This window comes from Ornithorhynchus anatinus, chromosome 9 (assembly GCF_004115215.2).
Source record: "Ornithorhynchus anatinus isolate Pmale09 chromosome 9, mOrnAna1.pri.v4, whole genome shotgun sequence".
NCBI lineage: Eukaryota > Metazoa > Chordata > Mammalia > Monotremata > Ornithorhynchidae > Ornithorhynchus > Ornithorhynchus anatinus.
This window is the reverse complement of record NC_041736.1, coordinates 3,715,495-3,732,238: the sequence shown is the minus strand read 5'-3', so window position 1 is coordinate 3,732,238 and position 16,744 is coordinate 3,715,495. Positions and strand designations below refer to the sequence as shown.

Below are 16,744 nucleotides of genomic sequence, written 5' to 3'. Positions count from 1 at the left end.
GGCCAATCCACAACTCTCTTTCTTAGAGCCAGCATTGTGGTTGTCTTTCATTGAGAGCCAAAGGAGGGGGAGTTTAATTATGAAGGAAACAAAGACCCTTATTCACTCAACATGGAAACTTGCCGTAACCGGGCACGTTACCCCGCTCTGGGCTGGAACGGAGATGGGAGAGACCCTTTATCGTTGGAACAGAAGCTCGACTCAGACCCTCCTGTCTTGGAATCCTGCCCCCGGCCGCTAGAATGGACACATCTCCGCATCTGTTTACGCACCCTGGGTCCAGGTGGGTAGTCTGGCGGCTCCTCGCTTAGGTCGGTTGACCGTCTCCGAGGGTCAAAGGGGCTGGACGAGGGGTGTTTTGGAAAGAGATCCGACGGGGGTTCCCCCAGGCCCCGAGGTGCAGCGTGGCCTAGTGGATGACGCCCGGGCCCGGGAGTCAGGAGGTCATGGGTTCTAATCCCAGCTCTGCACTTGTCTGCTCCGTGACAAGTCCCTTCACTTCCCTCTGCCTCGGTTACCTCATCTGTAAAATGGGGATTAAGGCCGTGACCCCGACGTGGGACAGGGACTGTGTCCAACCCGATTTGCTTGTATTCTCCCCCGCATCCCCAGCTCTTAGTTCGGTTCCCAGCACATAGTAAGTGCTGAACAAATACCACGATTACCACTGTTGTTTTACACGGGATCCTCTTCTTTTACAGTAGCCACCACGCGAGCTCCGTGAAGATTGAAGAGGCTAAATAAGCATGTCACTCATGTCACACCAAAGGAACCTTTTAAGAATACAACCATCCCCCTCTATAAATCTCATCTCTCAGAGCTCCTTTATGACAAAAATATTGTAGTCTGAAGCTGGCCTCATTTACAGGATCTCTCAATTCCAGGTAGTGCTGCGAAGGGTTTAATGTCCATTTCAGTGAGACCTAATTAGCATAGCGAATAAGAGATCTGTTAGCACGAAGTGCTTTTTTATCTAAGTAGGAATTGAAAGATGAAACTAAAAATGAACAACTGCTTTCAGATATGCACACACACAAATCTTTCCTAAAGGGTACATATTTACATTGTGCTTATGGTATCTATTAAGCACCTACTTTAGGGCAAGATTGTGGTTTTGTGCCACTGCTTTTGTAATAGATTCCCATTGTTTTGGTGAATTTTGACTTAGTACTGCATTCACACGCTTGATATTATTGGCTACGGGGAACTTTCCGAATATAGGACGAGAAACTGGGAGGGCCCTCTTAATGAAAAGTATTCCCACCCTTCAATCAATCAGTCAATCAGTGGTATTGATTGAGCGCTCACACTACGGGCAGAACGCTGTAGGAAGAGCCTGGGAGAGTACAACAGAATTAGTGGACACGTTCCCTACCTCTCCGAGTCTAGAAGGGGGGACAGACATTACTATAAATAAATATTTCATAAAATACGATTTAAAGATAGGTAAATAAGTATTGTGGACTCGGAGGCGGGGTGAATCGCTTATGTCCAAAGGTCACAGATCCAAGAAAAAGACCTCCAGGAAAACGGTCTTCAAAGAAAAAAGTCCCCAGATTGAAATGTCAACTTGACTTTTGGTCCTTCAGAGGACACAAGCCGGTTCTGTTGTCCCTTTGCCCCAATTTTGATCAAATGGTGATATCTTCACAGTGGGATGAATCAGTAGAGTCTCCTCAGAACTTGGTTCACGTCATGCTTGTAAATCAGTCAAGCCGGGGTATTTATTGTAATAATAATAATGATAACTGTGGCACTTGTTAGGCACTTACAAGTTCCAAGAACTGTTTTAAGCGCTGGGGTGGATACAAGTTAATCAGGATGGACACAGTCCCTGTCCCACAAGGGGCTCACACTCTTAATTCCCATTTTACATATGAGGCAACTGAGGCCCAGAGAAGTGAAATGACTTGTCCAAGGTCACACGGCAGACATGTGGCCAAGCCGGGGCCACGCTGTAGCCACTGCTCCTTGTGTACCTGCTGGGCACAGAGCTCCCTCCCCACACTTTTAGACTGTGAGCCCATCGTTGGGCAGGGATCGTCTCTATCTGTTGCCGAATTGTACATTGCAAGAGCTTAGTACGGTGCTCTGCACACGGTAACTGCTCAGTAGATACGATTGAATGAATGAACGAATATAATAAGGACTTGGGAGAGTCCACTCTAAAACCCTCCCCACTCCAGGTGGTTAAAGAAAGGACGTGACTACCGAGAGAAAGTCGGTGAGCCGCGGGAGGCGACGAGAAGAGTTTGGAGTAGGGGCACGACGGAGCTAGTGAGCTCTCTGAGGAAACGTACCGAAAGAATGATGATCAAGAGCCAGGAAATAACAGCCTTGGGGACTCTCACAGACAATGCTACAATTTCCAGTCTTCTTTTGCAGAGGAATGGGCTTTTGCAGAGAGGCTTTCGAATCGTCTCCGCCTCCCGCAACGAGCGGATGCCACAGTCTTCTCAGCGTAGGCGCCGCTGAAACGTCCTGACGGTATCCGTGATGGCCTGTTATCCTATACGGGCAAGGTAGGGGATGTCTTCATTTTCTGCAGGAGCCTGGGGCTCCAGCCAAAGGCAGGATTCCAAGAATCCCGGGCAAAGGAGAGAGAGGATTTGGATTCTACTACACCTGAGCAGGGGCAAGTTCGGGGGTGAAGTCCCTTACTTCACCCTGCCCGGGGAACACATGCTCTTAAAATGAGGTGACTATTTAAGGCTAAACAGAAAAGAAAATCTTCAGGGCAAATAGCAGCTTAGACATCACATAGACCTTCCGTATCAGTGACCTGAGGCAGTCAGTGCCGAACCAACTTCTCCAGAGTAAGAAGATTAACTAATTCACTTGCTCCTATTTCTCCCCGAAGCTGTATGTGTAGTTGAGGTTCACCGATTCGGTGACGGGAACGAAATACATTCACTGCACTTCAAATCTCTCATTACACCTTAATTAGGACCTCAGCTAGAAATATCAATGTTTTAACAACTGTATTCCACTAGGTTCCTCTCCTTCCTTTAATCACCTATTGTAACACAGATTAAAGTAGTTTCTCAATGTTTCCCTCCTTTGTTGATCTCCCCACAGACCAGAAAGAGTGAATTTCTCCCGGACCTCCCCCAGGGCTGCTGCCCATCAGCTTCGGAAGATGGAGCGGCCACACGTAAGAAAGATGCCGTTCTCTCCTCCCCTGTCTCCCAAACACCTCTGCCAAATCTCCCAGTTGATTTTATTCCTGACACTCCATCTCGGTACTTGGAAACACTGGGCTTTATTCCTTGAAAAGGTGATTGCGTCAGGGAATGATACTGCCATGAGCAGGTTTCTCCACGGGGACATCTATACCTCTCCTCAGAATCTGACTATATTCAACCGTACAGTCAATTGAGAAGCATTCATTCCTGCAGTCGAATTTATTCAGGGCTTACTGTGTGCAGAGCACTCTACTAAGCGCTTGGGAGAGTACAATACAGCAGTAAACTAACACATTCCCTGCCCACAACGAGCTTACAGTCTACACGGGGGGAGATGGACGCTACTATAAATAAATTGCAGATATGGACATGAGTGCTGTGGGGCTGGGAGAGGGATGAAAAAAGGGAGCAAGGCAGGGTGATGCAGAAGGGAGTGGAAGAAGAGGAAAGGGGGGTTTAGGAAGGGAAGGCCTCTTGGAGGAGATGGGCCTTCGATAAGGCTTTGAAACGGGGGAGAGTAAAGCGAGGCCTAGAAGATAGAGCACGGGCCTGGAAGTCAGAAGGACCTGGGTTCTAATTCTGACTCCACCACTTGTCGTCTGTGTGACCACGAGCATGTCACTTTATTTCTCTGTGCCTCAGATTCCTCATCTGAAAAATGGGAATGCCCCCCATGGGACAGGGACTGCGTCTAACCTGATTAGCGTCTGTTCACCCCAGCACTTAGTATGGTGCCTGGCACGTAGTAAGTACTTAACAAATAACACAATGATTATCATTATTATTATCATCAATTGTTTAGATTGATTAAACTCTTTGCGAATATCTTCATCTGTCTTCTCCTCTTAGAGAATAATCTCCTCGTGACGAAGAACAGTACTAATGTCACTGTTAGTAGTGGCATTTGATATCATTTGATATTCTACCCACAGCACTTATGTATATATCTTTAAATTTTATATTGTAAATTATGTATCCATCTTAGTGTCTGTATCTCCCTGTAGACGACAAGCTCCTTATGGGTAGGGAGCATGTCAGCATAATTCTGTCGTATTGTACTCTCCCAAGCACTCGGTAGAGTGCTCCGCACATAGTAAGCGCTCCATAAATACCACGGATCGATTGATTACTATGGCTACTATTACTCCAATCAGTGACATTTACTGAGTTCTTAGTGTATGCAGAGGACTGTACTAAATGCTCAGTAAACTAAAACTATTTCTATTTCTACTTCTTCTGGTAGCAGCATGACGCAGTGGCTAGAAGCCGGGCCTGGGAGTCGGATGGTAATGGGTTCTAATTGCGGCCCCACCCCGTGTCTGCTGTGTGACCTTGGGCAAGTCACTTCACTTCTCAGTTCCCTCATCCGTAAAACGGGCCGGTTGCCGGGGACTGTGTCCCACCCCGTTTACCTGTATCCGCCCCAGTGCTTACTATTTTGATTGGCACATAGTAAGCGCTTAGCAGATGCTGTAATAATAACGATCATTACTATTATTACTAATAATACTATTCCTACTAGTATTGCTATTTCTACTATTGTTACAACTATTCTGATAACTACTAATATTATTATTACTACTATTACAATGAATGGGATTTATTCCAGACCCTTCTGAAAGTACCACGAAATCCCTTTCCACGGCGTACCTAGTTACGATAAATAACACTACACTCTTGTTTAATCTTGATTAAAGTAATTCGAGAGAAACAGCAGAACAATAAAGCAATCAAGAGTTGCAATGCGATTCTGAGGCTTCGAAGGAGGCTTTAGAAGTAGAAGTTTGCTCTGCTCACTCTAGTTGCGGTTTTTCAACTGTAATCAAGACGCTGTCCAATTTTGGTTGAACTGCAGCTGTCTTCAATATCTTCATCAAGTACCTTAGTATGGTGAGAGTCATTCACATATAGCCACGGCCCGGCAAACTAACTTATAAACACCTTTACGCACTTTGAACTCCTGTTTCCAAATAGGGTCTTCTTTAATCCCATTCACAAGTTCATCTGCTTCCTCCAAAATCGAGGCAAGATATTTTCATCTTGAGAGATCAGCTGGCGGTGGAGAAACGGCCCCTTCTTCATCCGCTTCAGCGTCTTGCAGTGATCCGTTGAACTACGAGAGTGCCACAGGGGCCTGGTCGGACAACGAAAGGCTCATCAATATCGGCACCATCCATTTCTATATTAAATCGCTTCCCCGGCTCAGCTGTTTCTTCGGTTATCTGTGCAGGGGGTCTTTTGCAAGGCCTCAAAAAGTGTTTAGTTTAGGCCTCGCAGAGTTAAGTGCTCAACGAATACTATCGATTGAGCGAAATTTGAACACAAACACAAATTCAGACCTAGTCTCCTCCCCAATTAATTGCTTTATCGCAACCCAGGGGAGGGTGGGAAGGTATTTGTTTACCTGAGCTATTAGCTGAAGTGTCTGTTCAAGGCGGTAATGCGCACGGTTTAGGATACCAAGCACTAGAGTATAAGCTCCTTGAGGGCACATATCAGGTTTTGTCCTTCTGTACATTCCCCAAACGCTTAGTTCAGAGACCTGCACCCACACAATGATATTACCACTGTTATCATTACTATCATTATTACGGATATTATAAAGCACTTGCTGGGTGCCAAGCACTGTTCTAAGCACTGCTGAGGACTCCAGATAATCAGGTTGGATTCAGTTCCTGTTCTACGTGGAGTTCACAACCTAAATTGGAGCGAGAACAGGTCTGCCGTGTGACCTTGGGCAAGTCACTTAACTTCTCTGTGCCTTCATTCAATCATATCCGTTGAGCACTTACTGTGTGCAGAGCACTGTATTAAGAGCTTGGGAGCATATAATATAGTAATAAACACCTCGGTTACCTTATCCGTAAAATGAGAATTAAGACCGTGAGCCCCATGTGGGACATGGACTGTGTCCAACGTGATCACCTTATATCTACCCCGGCACTTAGAACAGTGCTTGGCACATAATAAGTGCTTGACAGATACCATAATAATGATTATGATCATTATTCAATGTCATTAAAAACAAACAGGTATTGAATCTCCATTTTACAGATGAGGGAACTGAGGCCCAGAGAAGTTGAATGACTTTGGCAAGGACACACAGCAGGCAAGGGGCAGAGCCGAGTTTAGAATCCAGGTCCTCTGACTTCCTAGGCCCATGGTCCATCCATTAGGCCTCACTGCTTCCTGAAAAAAATTCTCCAAATAATTCCTGGATTTAACCTGGAGAGACTCAGATTATGAACTCCTGTACTAGGTCTCTTATCTCTGTGGGCTGAGGTTCCCCCCGTCTGCCTATTCTACCTGACAGAGCCTTGGCAGAATGATTCCCTTCCAACCAACGTCATTTGTGGCAGGAATGTAAATCCCACCCCTTTCCTTAGCTGTCCACTGGACAATAAAAAGCTATTGTAGTGGAATAGCAGAGGGCAGATCAATCATTAACACCTCTTTCGAACTGTATTTTTTCCCCATATTCCTCAAAAAGGCACCTTTTCCAAAGGAAGAGGAGATAACACGCGGCTAATTAACAACAAAGCCTAATTGAACTCTGACTGAAACAACCCAACTTTAAATCAAAGAAAGGAGGCGACCAAGACTAAAATGTAAATCTGTCCTCTGGGGCAGAAGGGAAGCTTTCAGGTTCTAGGCAGCGAGCAAATGTAGCTAAATGGCAGTCAAGAAAGATCACGTGACTGAGGTCTAAAAACTAATTAATCTCCATAAAGCTGTAAGTGAGGTAGGTAAGATGACTTGAAATCTGATTACATTATTGCATTTAAGGAGGGAAAATGCAGCATGTATTTTTCATGTTGATTTTAACCACCTGAGCCCTTAATGACGTTGGGTACCTTGGAAGAAAACCCATATTTCATCTATATTTAAAAAGATCTACAAAGATGCTATTGTCATTAGTGTATGATTTACGAATTTGGTCTAAGTAATATAAAAACGAATCAAGCCAGATGCCGGGCAAAGTTTCCCAGGAACGAGTAATTTTTGATAGAGAGATTCCAAGTCATAAATCCAAAGAATGAAAAAAATAATTGACAAAGAAATTTAGGGAAATGATAATTTGACTCTTTCCTCCCCCATAAAAAGCAAACTATTGGGCAGTATATTTTGACCGTTGAGCATTTACGGTCTAAGACTCTCTGAAGCTATTGTCCTGTTCTAAATGATCGTTCTGAAAATTGATTGAAATTGTTCATTTCCTAAAATGTCTATTGGCTGGAGTCACACAATACAACAAAAAATCACAGGCGGTCAGAGACTCCATTCATAATTTACAAGGCAGCCTCATCTTATTTCCATCCTGAACTTTTAAATTTCATCCCGGCTTATTTGAACGATATCCTACTCCTTAAGACGTTCTTTAACCTTCACCTCCTTGGGCTGAGAATGCAGGAACACAAAGAAGCAGTGTCGCCTGGTGGATAGAGCCCGGGCCGGGAGTCAGAAGACCTGGGTTCTATTCCCTACTTTGCCACAGGCCTGCTGTGTGACCTTGGGAAAGTAGCTTGATTTCTTTGTGCCTCGGTTACCTCATCTGTCAAATGGGGATTAAATCCTACTCCCTCCTTCTTAGACTGTGAGCCCCACGTGGAACAGTGACTGTCTCCAATCTGATTAACTTGTATCTATCCCAGTGCTTGGCCTATAATAAATGCTTAACAAGTACCTTAATAATGATAATAATACTAGTTATTGTCATTATTATTGTACTCATGAAGATTAAAAGTCCGGACTACCCTAAAGACAGAATGTACACAAAAAGCTTGGCACGTAGTAAGCGCTTAACAAACACCATCATCATTATTATTATTGTTATTAATGATAATGAAAATTAAATGAACCCTGAGGCCAATATTTTTCTTTTAATCAAGGCTGGGGCGTCATTGATAAATGCCTGCTGTGGCATTTTCTATGGGGTTTCCTCCACAGTCGACTATACCAGGAAAGAGTGCTCTGGGTGGGGGTGCGGCTTATTTGAACGAATGTCCCAAATCTGCCTTCCGTTACCACAGTGGAATTCAGCTAGCCTCACCGACACATCTCCTGAACCCGGAGGGGAAAGGAGTCGTGTGAAATATGTGGGAGGTTGAGTGCTTTCTCCATCGTGCGGTTGAATGTTCAAGGAACGCAGATCATAAAAATATAGCACCCTTCCCCCGGGATCGCCAAACGCTTTATAGCCAGTAGGCAGGACCCTCCAGAAACATTCCCTTTGGCAGCAGTGTGGAGTGAGGGCAATTAACTCCTTCAAGGCACCATTTATTGCCTTGGCAGAAGAGCTGAGCTGGGCCTTGGTTTGTTCTGAGCTTCGGTAGGCCCTCCCTAGGTTCGCTCCATCTCTACACTGGTCTCTCCCCACGAAGTAAGCTTTGCTCCTCCCCAGCCCCGCTCCCTTGCTAACTGGAGCTCATCCGCGACTCGCCCAACCTCGAAGGCCCCGGCTGACCCTCGTTTCCGTGGATAGGGCACTCTCCTCCCCACCGGAACCACAGTTCCCGCAGCCTCAATGTCCTCCTCCTAAAGATCCCACCTCCTCCGAGAAGCCTTCCCTGATGAATTCCCTATATCCAATAACGTCCACCCACCCTTAGGCCTTATGTATGTCATTCCTAGCCTGTCAGTCAGTCAGTCAATCATGTTTATTGAGAGCTTACTATGTGTAGACAAGTACACTAAGCACTTGGGAGAGTTCGTTATAACAATAAGCAGACACATTCCCTGCCCACAATGAACTTACAGTCTAGAGGTGGAGAAAGACATTAATATAAATGAATAAATTACCAATATATAATTTATCCACAGCATTTATCTGCCTATTCACTTTTTTTTATACATTCATTTCTACTTTCAGTCACTGACTCAGCTACGTCCTCCTAACCCATTCATACTATTACCTGTTGGATATAATTTACATCTATCTATCAACCCCAACAGATTGCTATCTCTTCGAGGGCAAGGAACCTGTGTCTTACTGCTACTTTATTCCAGCAAGTGTTTAGTACGATTATCACCGATTAGCTGATGTTATGCCATCAAGTCTGGCTTTGGAGATCTCACGTAGAATTCCTTCTTTAGCATCGACATCAACAACACCCGCAATACTTAAGAGCGCCTGCCATGCCCAATCGATCAAGGGAATTTATTGAGCACTTTCTGTGTGCAGAGCGCTGTACTAAGCGCCAGGGAGAGTACAGCACAACAGAATTAGCGGACACGTTCCCTGCCCATATCGAGCCAGGACTGTGGGAAATGACAGAAAAAGAATAATCGATCGATCAATCATTCTTATTTATGGAGCGCTTCTTGTGTGCAGAGCACCGTACCAGGTGCTTGGGGGATTATACTATAACAGAGTTAGTAGGCTTGTTCCCTGCCCACGAGAGCATCCCAAATGTCTTGATTATAGTTTAGAGAATGTCTAGTTGACTTTGCTTCGAAACGCATAAGGCCGGCTGACAGGGAATTCCCTAACTGCTCTTGAAATTCCAAGCATAATTCAAGCCCTGCCGCCCTGCGTAAGGTTAAATCCCACCTCCCCACACGATGTGGAAGCTCCATTTCCCGGATGCTGGCAGAGTTTCTTCTCTGAACTGGTCCGACGGAATTGTAAAAGTTCCTGAGAGTCAGTCAAGCTTCGTGGACATGTTAAGGGCTTTTCATTTGTTTTGTTCCTTTTTTCTGGGTCATCAAGAAATTGCTGCCCTAGGTTTTAGGAGTTCTGAGCTGATGTTGAATATTGATAACCCTGTGAGATGTGCTTAAATATTTCATTACATTAAAGGTACTACACAGTCCAAATACCTTGATTTCATTTAGGCAGTCACTGGAAATGTGTCACACTCTTTTTGCTCTCTCTCTCTCTCTCGCTCTCTCTCTGGCTCCCTGTTACTCTTTTCTCCAAAGCAGACCTTCTATCCAACACTCAGAAGGTGTTTGCTGAGTCTAATGAACTCTTGACTTGAATTAAAACACAATCTGGCAGTCAAAGACCAGATTTATAGGCCACATATTTTCCTGGTTTATGGGTGGTGGTTGTATGTTTTTTGGGTTGTTGTTTTTTGGTTTTTTTTTGACACGCAGAGCTTTCGATGAAAATCTATCCGAAAGCCCTTTAATGAGAAAGAGGGAGCGCAAATTCTGGTTTAATACAAAAGCCACTTCAACTATTAATCATGATTACAGATAATTCCCAATGTGGCATGATATCATTTAATTTCCAAAATCCAGGGGGAGTGACAGCCCACATTTTGTGTGTGTGTGTGTGTGTGTGTTTTGAAATCACACCAGGTAATAATCTGGGCCAAAGGGAGGAGGCTTGGGGGCGAGGGGATTCCGTAAGGCGTTGGGCGAAAATAGGTCGTAAATTACCGATCGAACACGTACGACCCGTTTCGTTCGGCGAGGTCTCGATGTTATGCGTTCCCCCCGCTTTGTCTTAACAAATACACTGGGCCATAATGAAAATAGAGTCTCTGCGGCCTGAGACAAGCTATAACACATTTCTGCCCCACCGGGCTGCTCATGGGATACCCACTGAGAAAATGCAGGTCCACTGAGCATGCCCAGACTATTAAACTGAATTGACATGTTAATGCTGACAAGAAAAGAGCACAAGAGAGCTGGCTAAATTACCGCTCAGTCAGGCACTAGGAATTCCTGAGTGGCAAACTCCTGAGGAAAACCTGCAGCAAAAACAAACAACCAGCTACCCACCCACCTCCCTCCCCCGCCAAAAAAAAAGAAGTTTATTGTCAAATGTCCCCAAACAAACCCACACTAAAGGCCTGTCATGTTAGTAATTCACCTACCCATAAATCATATGGATTTTAATCACACCTGCCACCTCTCCCCGCTTATCCCCGGAGAAATTGTTTTCCTTTTGCTCCCTCCTTCGTTCGCTTTCAATTATCTGGAAGCTGTTTCCCGTGTTTATTTATTTATCTAAAGTTCACATACAGTATGCATGCACGGATTTTCTCTGGGGGGGCGAGGCCTAGACAAATCAGACTAACACAGCGAAGCGGCAAACAGCTCAGATGAATGTGTCCAGCCTCAAAACAATACGCACACACACACACAACCTCACACCCCTCCACCTTCCCCCCGGGGCTTTAGTCTTGGATGACAAGGAGAGAGGAGGACAAAAAGTAATTAGTACGTGTACAGTGATGGATTATGTCTTAATATGCAGGCATTTCACCTTTGGACTGTTATAGGTAGGCTTTCGGGAAGATGAACAGAAAGTCCCCGCGATAGGTGAAGATAAATTCACCCACACGAGGTTGTGACCACGGGGCCGAGACCGCAGTTTGTGTGTTTATTCGTATTTCGAGGTATCTGATCTCTTCCCCCTCGCCCCAGCTCCAAATATTAAAGGACTTTAGGGATGACCTCCCGCCCCACCACACTCCCTTCGCAAATATCAAACCCGATCGTCCAACGGAGTTTGGTCACCACCGGACACCCGCTTCTGACTTCAAGAAATAACGCCAATTTGGCAGCTGCAGGAGAAAGAGGGTTAACCTGTCAGAGACACTTTCGCGGGTCTCGGAGGTGAAAGCAGGGCACAGATTCATCACGACGGAGACATTTTTTAGTCACTAGGAAATGCTTTTCCCAAGACGGAGGAGAAGCCAAACTAGGGAGAAGAGTTCAGTGGAAAGCTGACACTTTATTTATAACTGCTGGGTTAAATGGATTTTGGATACTGAGTGTGTGTTTGTGTGTGTGTGTGTGTGCGTGCATTATGCCCCGATTGTCTTTTTAAACACATTCTATACTTCACTCATGGGGCATTAACTCCCCTTCTAAATGTGTCTCTTTAGGAACACCCATTGGAAATGAAAGGATCACATGGAGTTTGACATTTTGCAAAATGAAAGAATAATGGATGCCCCATATTGTTTTTCCCTTTTAATAAAAATGTTCCAATGACCCTTGCAAGGCTTGGCTGGATCCATAGTTTCGCCTCTGGATTCTTTTAATATTTTCCTCCCCGCCCCACCACCTCCGCCGCCTACCCTCGGCCGCTAATCAGATGACCGAGGAAAATTTCAGCCGATCGTTCGCTTGGGGATTCGGCGCGTTGCGTATACCCCAACTGGCTAGTGGGCCCCAGATTGACAGGTTAGGAACAGAATGCTCTGCCGTGTTATTTTCCTGGATTGAAATACCTGCCTCTGTCACTTGTCTCCCGTGTCACCATGGGCAAGTCGCTTAATCCGTCTGTGCCTCAGTTACCTCCTCCGTAAAATGGGGATTAAGGCTATAAACTCCAGGTGGGACATGGACTGTGTCCAACCTGATACATCTGTATGCACCCCAGCCCTAAGTAGAGTGCCTGGCAAATAGGAAGCACTTAACGAATACCATAAAAACAAACGAGCAAACAAAATCCACCTCACGTAAACTCAATCCCACCAAATTCCGTCAGTGAAATTCAGGGGAAGGTCCTCTGGGTCCCCAAGTCTTTACCCGTCTCCCGGTGCTTTGCACGATATTTTGCACATACGAAGTCACATATTCAATGCTTAATGAATATTATTAAATTCATATCAGTACATATATTAGTACAGTGCTCTGCACATAGTAAGCGCTCAGTAAATACTATTGAATGAATATTATTAGTACTCCTCTTTCTCCTACTTTTATTACTAATTGTACTACAAGTTGGATTTACAAAGCAGTGCACAAGTTGTGTGGCCAAATGGAAAGAGTATAGACCAGGGAGCTAGAAAACCTAGGTTTTGATCCTGACTTTGCCACTTGTCCTTTTTATGACCCACGGTCAGTTAATTTTTCTGTGGCTCAGTTTCCTCATTTGTAAAATGGGGATTAACTATGTGTTTTTTGTCCCCTTAAGCCTGTGAGGCCTATCTGGGGTAGGTGTTCGGTCCAGACTGATTCTTTTTTACATCCCAGAACGGTGCTTGGCACATTAAAGGGCTTAGCAAAAATTATTATCATCATTATTATATTTATTACATGCTATGTGTCGAGCACTCTACTAAGTGCTGGGCTAAAGGAGAATCAAGATGGACACAGTTCCACGCTGCAAACAATCTATCACTTTTTCACGTTGAGTTTGAATTTTGCCCTAAATCCAAAGTTCTCCGATGAAAAGAGGTTGTCCTATGAAGACGCTTCGCCTTTTCCTCCAACGACTGGGCTTTTGGGTTCTTTTGCTTTTCATGACAGTGACTGGTCTCGTGTTATAGGAAAATGCTCTGGGCTCCTTGTGGGCAGGGAAGGTGTCTCGGCTCTCTTGTTCTGTACCTCACCGGTACTCTGCACGTAGGAAGTGCTCAACTGATGCCGTTGATTTACTGATTGCCTGATGGATCTTCCTGAATCCCATCTCCTTACTACCGCTGCTAACTGGCAGCTTAACTAACTGCATGATTCGGACCAAGCCTCTTAACTTGTAAAAAATACTACAGTCATCATTATTATTATCCTCCCCACCAGGCTTCCTCTTCGTGAAAGGGGTCTCAGTCGAGTGATTGTATTTACTGGGCGCTTTCTCCACACCTCTGGATGTGGGTTTAGGAGAAAGCCTTAGTGGCATATAGAAATGCAAGCATACCCTGATCATTACTGAAGCAGCGTGAACTGGTAGATAGAGCACGGGGCGGGAGTCAAAATAACCTGGTTTCTAAGCGTGGCTCAGCGGAAAGATCCCGGGCTTGGGAGTCAGCCATCATGGGTTCGAATCCCTGCTCTGACACTCGTCAGCTGTGTGACCGTGGGCAAGTCACTTAACTTCTCTGTGCCTCACTTACCTCATCTGTAAAATGGGGATTAAGACTGTGACGCTCACGTGGGACAACCTGACGATCCTGTATCTCCCCCAGCGCTTAGAACAGTACTCTGCACATAGTAAGCTCTTAACAAATACCAACATTATTATTCTTACTATTAATCCCCGCTCCAAAACACGTCCGCTGTGTGACCTTGGGCAAGTCACTTCACTTCTCTGTGCCTCAGTTCCCTCATCTTGTAAAATGGAGATTAAGACCGTGAGCCCCATGTGCGACAAGGACTCTGTCCGACCCCATTTGCTTGTATCCATCCAAACACTTAGTATGTCTGGCACATAGTAAGTGCTTAGCACATTCAGCAATTATAATTATAATATTATTATGAAGAAACGAAGGCAGAGAGCAGTTAAGTGATTTGCCCAAGATCACCTAGCCAGACAGTGGCAAATCTAGATGTCGAACCCACGTCCTTTGATTTCCAGAACATGGGTTTTCGATACGGTGCTCTTTCCAAAGAAGACATTGCTTTCGGCAGTATTAAATTTCCGCCAAAATGGATCGGATGTACTTCTTCGTTCAGACCTTCCAGCCAACAGGCTAATGGTCTGTGGGGCATCGAGGGCTGATTTTCAGAAATTCATTTGCCAAGGACGCAACTATTCATTTACAAATCTTCAGTGGATCAATCGTTTTTATCGAGCACTTACTGTGTGCAGAGCACTGTTCGAAGAGCTTAGAGGAGTGCAGTACGACCGTATTGGTAGACGTGATCCCTGTCCACAAGGAACTTAGAGACTAGAAGGAATCTTGTGATGATGTCGAGGGTAGAAGAAAAGATTTACAGCTGAATTGCTAGAGAAAAGATCTGTGACACTCAGGTCTGGACCTAGGTAATTCAGACTTGAAAGAACCACAGGAGGCCATTTAATTCTTAGTTCTATATTCACAGGTTTTTTTTCTCTAATATTTAGTTAGTGGCTCAAAGTCCTTTGTGAATTTCATCTAATGAATCCTTCCTTTTTCTTCTCCTTAGGGGCAAATCCTGGCTGCGGCAATTCAACTGAACTCCAGGTATTTTCACACAACACTGTGCTCATAAAACTGAATCATCCACCAGGATTAGCAAGCCCCTTTTGGAAATGGGACTCTGCCTCAGTTTCTCCAGCTGCAACCTGCAGTTAACAACATCGACCCATGGCCCCGGGAGCACAGGCTCTAATTGGTCAATGTTTATAAGGCTCTCGGGAAGAGGAAACGCACTGTATAAATACTGAAAGTGATTAGGCTGAAGAATGTTCTCCCACACTGAAAAGATGTTTCACGGCTATATTCCGATCATCAGTTTACACTCTATTTCTCACTTACGCTACTTCCGGAAAACATCAACAATTAGGTATAATGGGCTGAGTGAGTTTTCAAAAGGTCTGGTCAGAAAGGGACATTTCTCAGCTAATTAATCAGTCTTAATCCCCATTTTTACAGATGGCATAACTGAGGCACAGAGAAGAAAAATGATCTGCCCAAGGTCCCACCGCGGATAAGTGGCAGAGCCGGAATTCCTTCCGAGTCCCAGGCCCATGCTCTAGCCGGTGGGCCAAAATGCTTCTCCAGATACTTTTGGTTCAGATATTGAGGGATTCATTTGGTGAGCTTTTCACTCACAGAAACATGAGTTTGTGATTATTATTGAATCCACATCGCACATGTGTAGTCTTAGTGTGTGGACGACACAGCGCATATTCCAGGGGTATATGATTTAGAAGTCAATATAGAGTAACCTTCTTGTCGACAGGGGAGGTTGTCGCTTCTTTCTGCTCTACTTCCCTCAACTCTAAATTCACTGGATTGCACCCAATGGAAGCAAAATAAATGGTCTTACTACTGCATTCGTATATGATGTAATTTCATTTCGTGCGGGAAGATTAAAAGGATGTCTTGTTCTTCTCCTCCATCACCACCACTATCAACACCACCATTAGAAGCAGCATGGCTTAGCGGATAGAGCACGGGCCTGGGAGTCAGAAGGTCATGAGTTCTAATCCCAACTTTGCCACTTGTCTGCCGTGTGACCTCGGGCAAGTCACTTCACTTCTCTGTGCCTCCGTTCCCTCATTTATCAAATAGGGATTGAGACTGGGAGCCCCACGTGAGACTGGGACTGTGTCCAACTCGATTTGCTTGTATCCACCCCAGTGCTTAGTATAAGTGCCTGGCACAGATTAAGCGATTAACAAATACTATCAGTATTATTATCATTATTATCACCACCGCTATCACCAACCAGAATTGCCACCATATAGTTATGTTACAGTTATGGTTATCACCACCCCCGGCACCACCCAAGAGACATTCACGTTCTTTAGACATTAAATCAGAGCACTAGGCTACTAGGAAGAAGTTGTTCAATATTTGAACCATCTTGGAATTCTCAAAGGCTCCTTACTTTGTTCTTATAGTTCCTCTTTCCCAACCAGAGACCCCCTGTAGGGGACTGACACAGACGTTCAGAAAAGAAAGACCTTTCAAAGTGGTACCGGGCCGTGAACGCGTTCTGTTCCGATGGGCTGCCCATTTCCCTGAGTATCGAGCTAAAGCTCCAAACGGTCACTCGTTCACTCATTCAATAGTATTTATTGAGCGCTTTCTATGTGCAGAACACTGTACTAAGCGCTTGGAATGAACAATTCGGCAACAGATAGAGACCGTCCCTGCCCAATGATGGGCTCAAAGTCTAACTGGGGGAGACGGCAGAGCAAAACAGAACAAAAACGAAGACAACAT

At 44.9% G+C, this 16,744-nt stretch overlaps 1 long non-coding RNA gene across 1 annotated transcript; it reads left to right on the top strand.

The window, feature by feature from the left end:
- The first annotated feature begins 2,401 nt into the window (after nucleotides 1–2,401).
- On the top strand, nucleotides 2,402–15,461 carry LOC114814324. Its single transcript, XR_003762111.2, has 3 exons — nucleotides 2,402–2,522; nucleotides 3,079–3,154; nucleotides 14,997–15,461. It is a non-coding gene; the product is annotated as an uncharacterized LOC114814324 (long non-coding RNA).
- The last annotated feature ends 1,283 nt before the right edge of the window (nucleotides 15,462–16,744 follow it).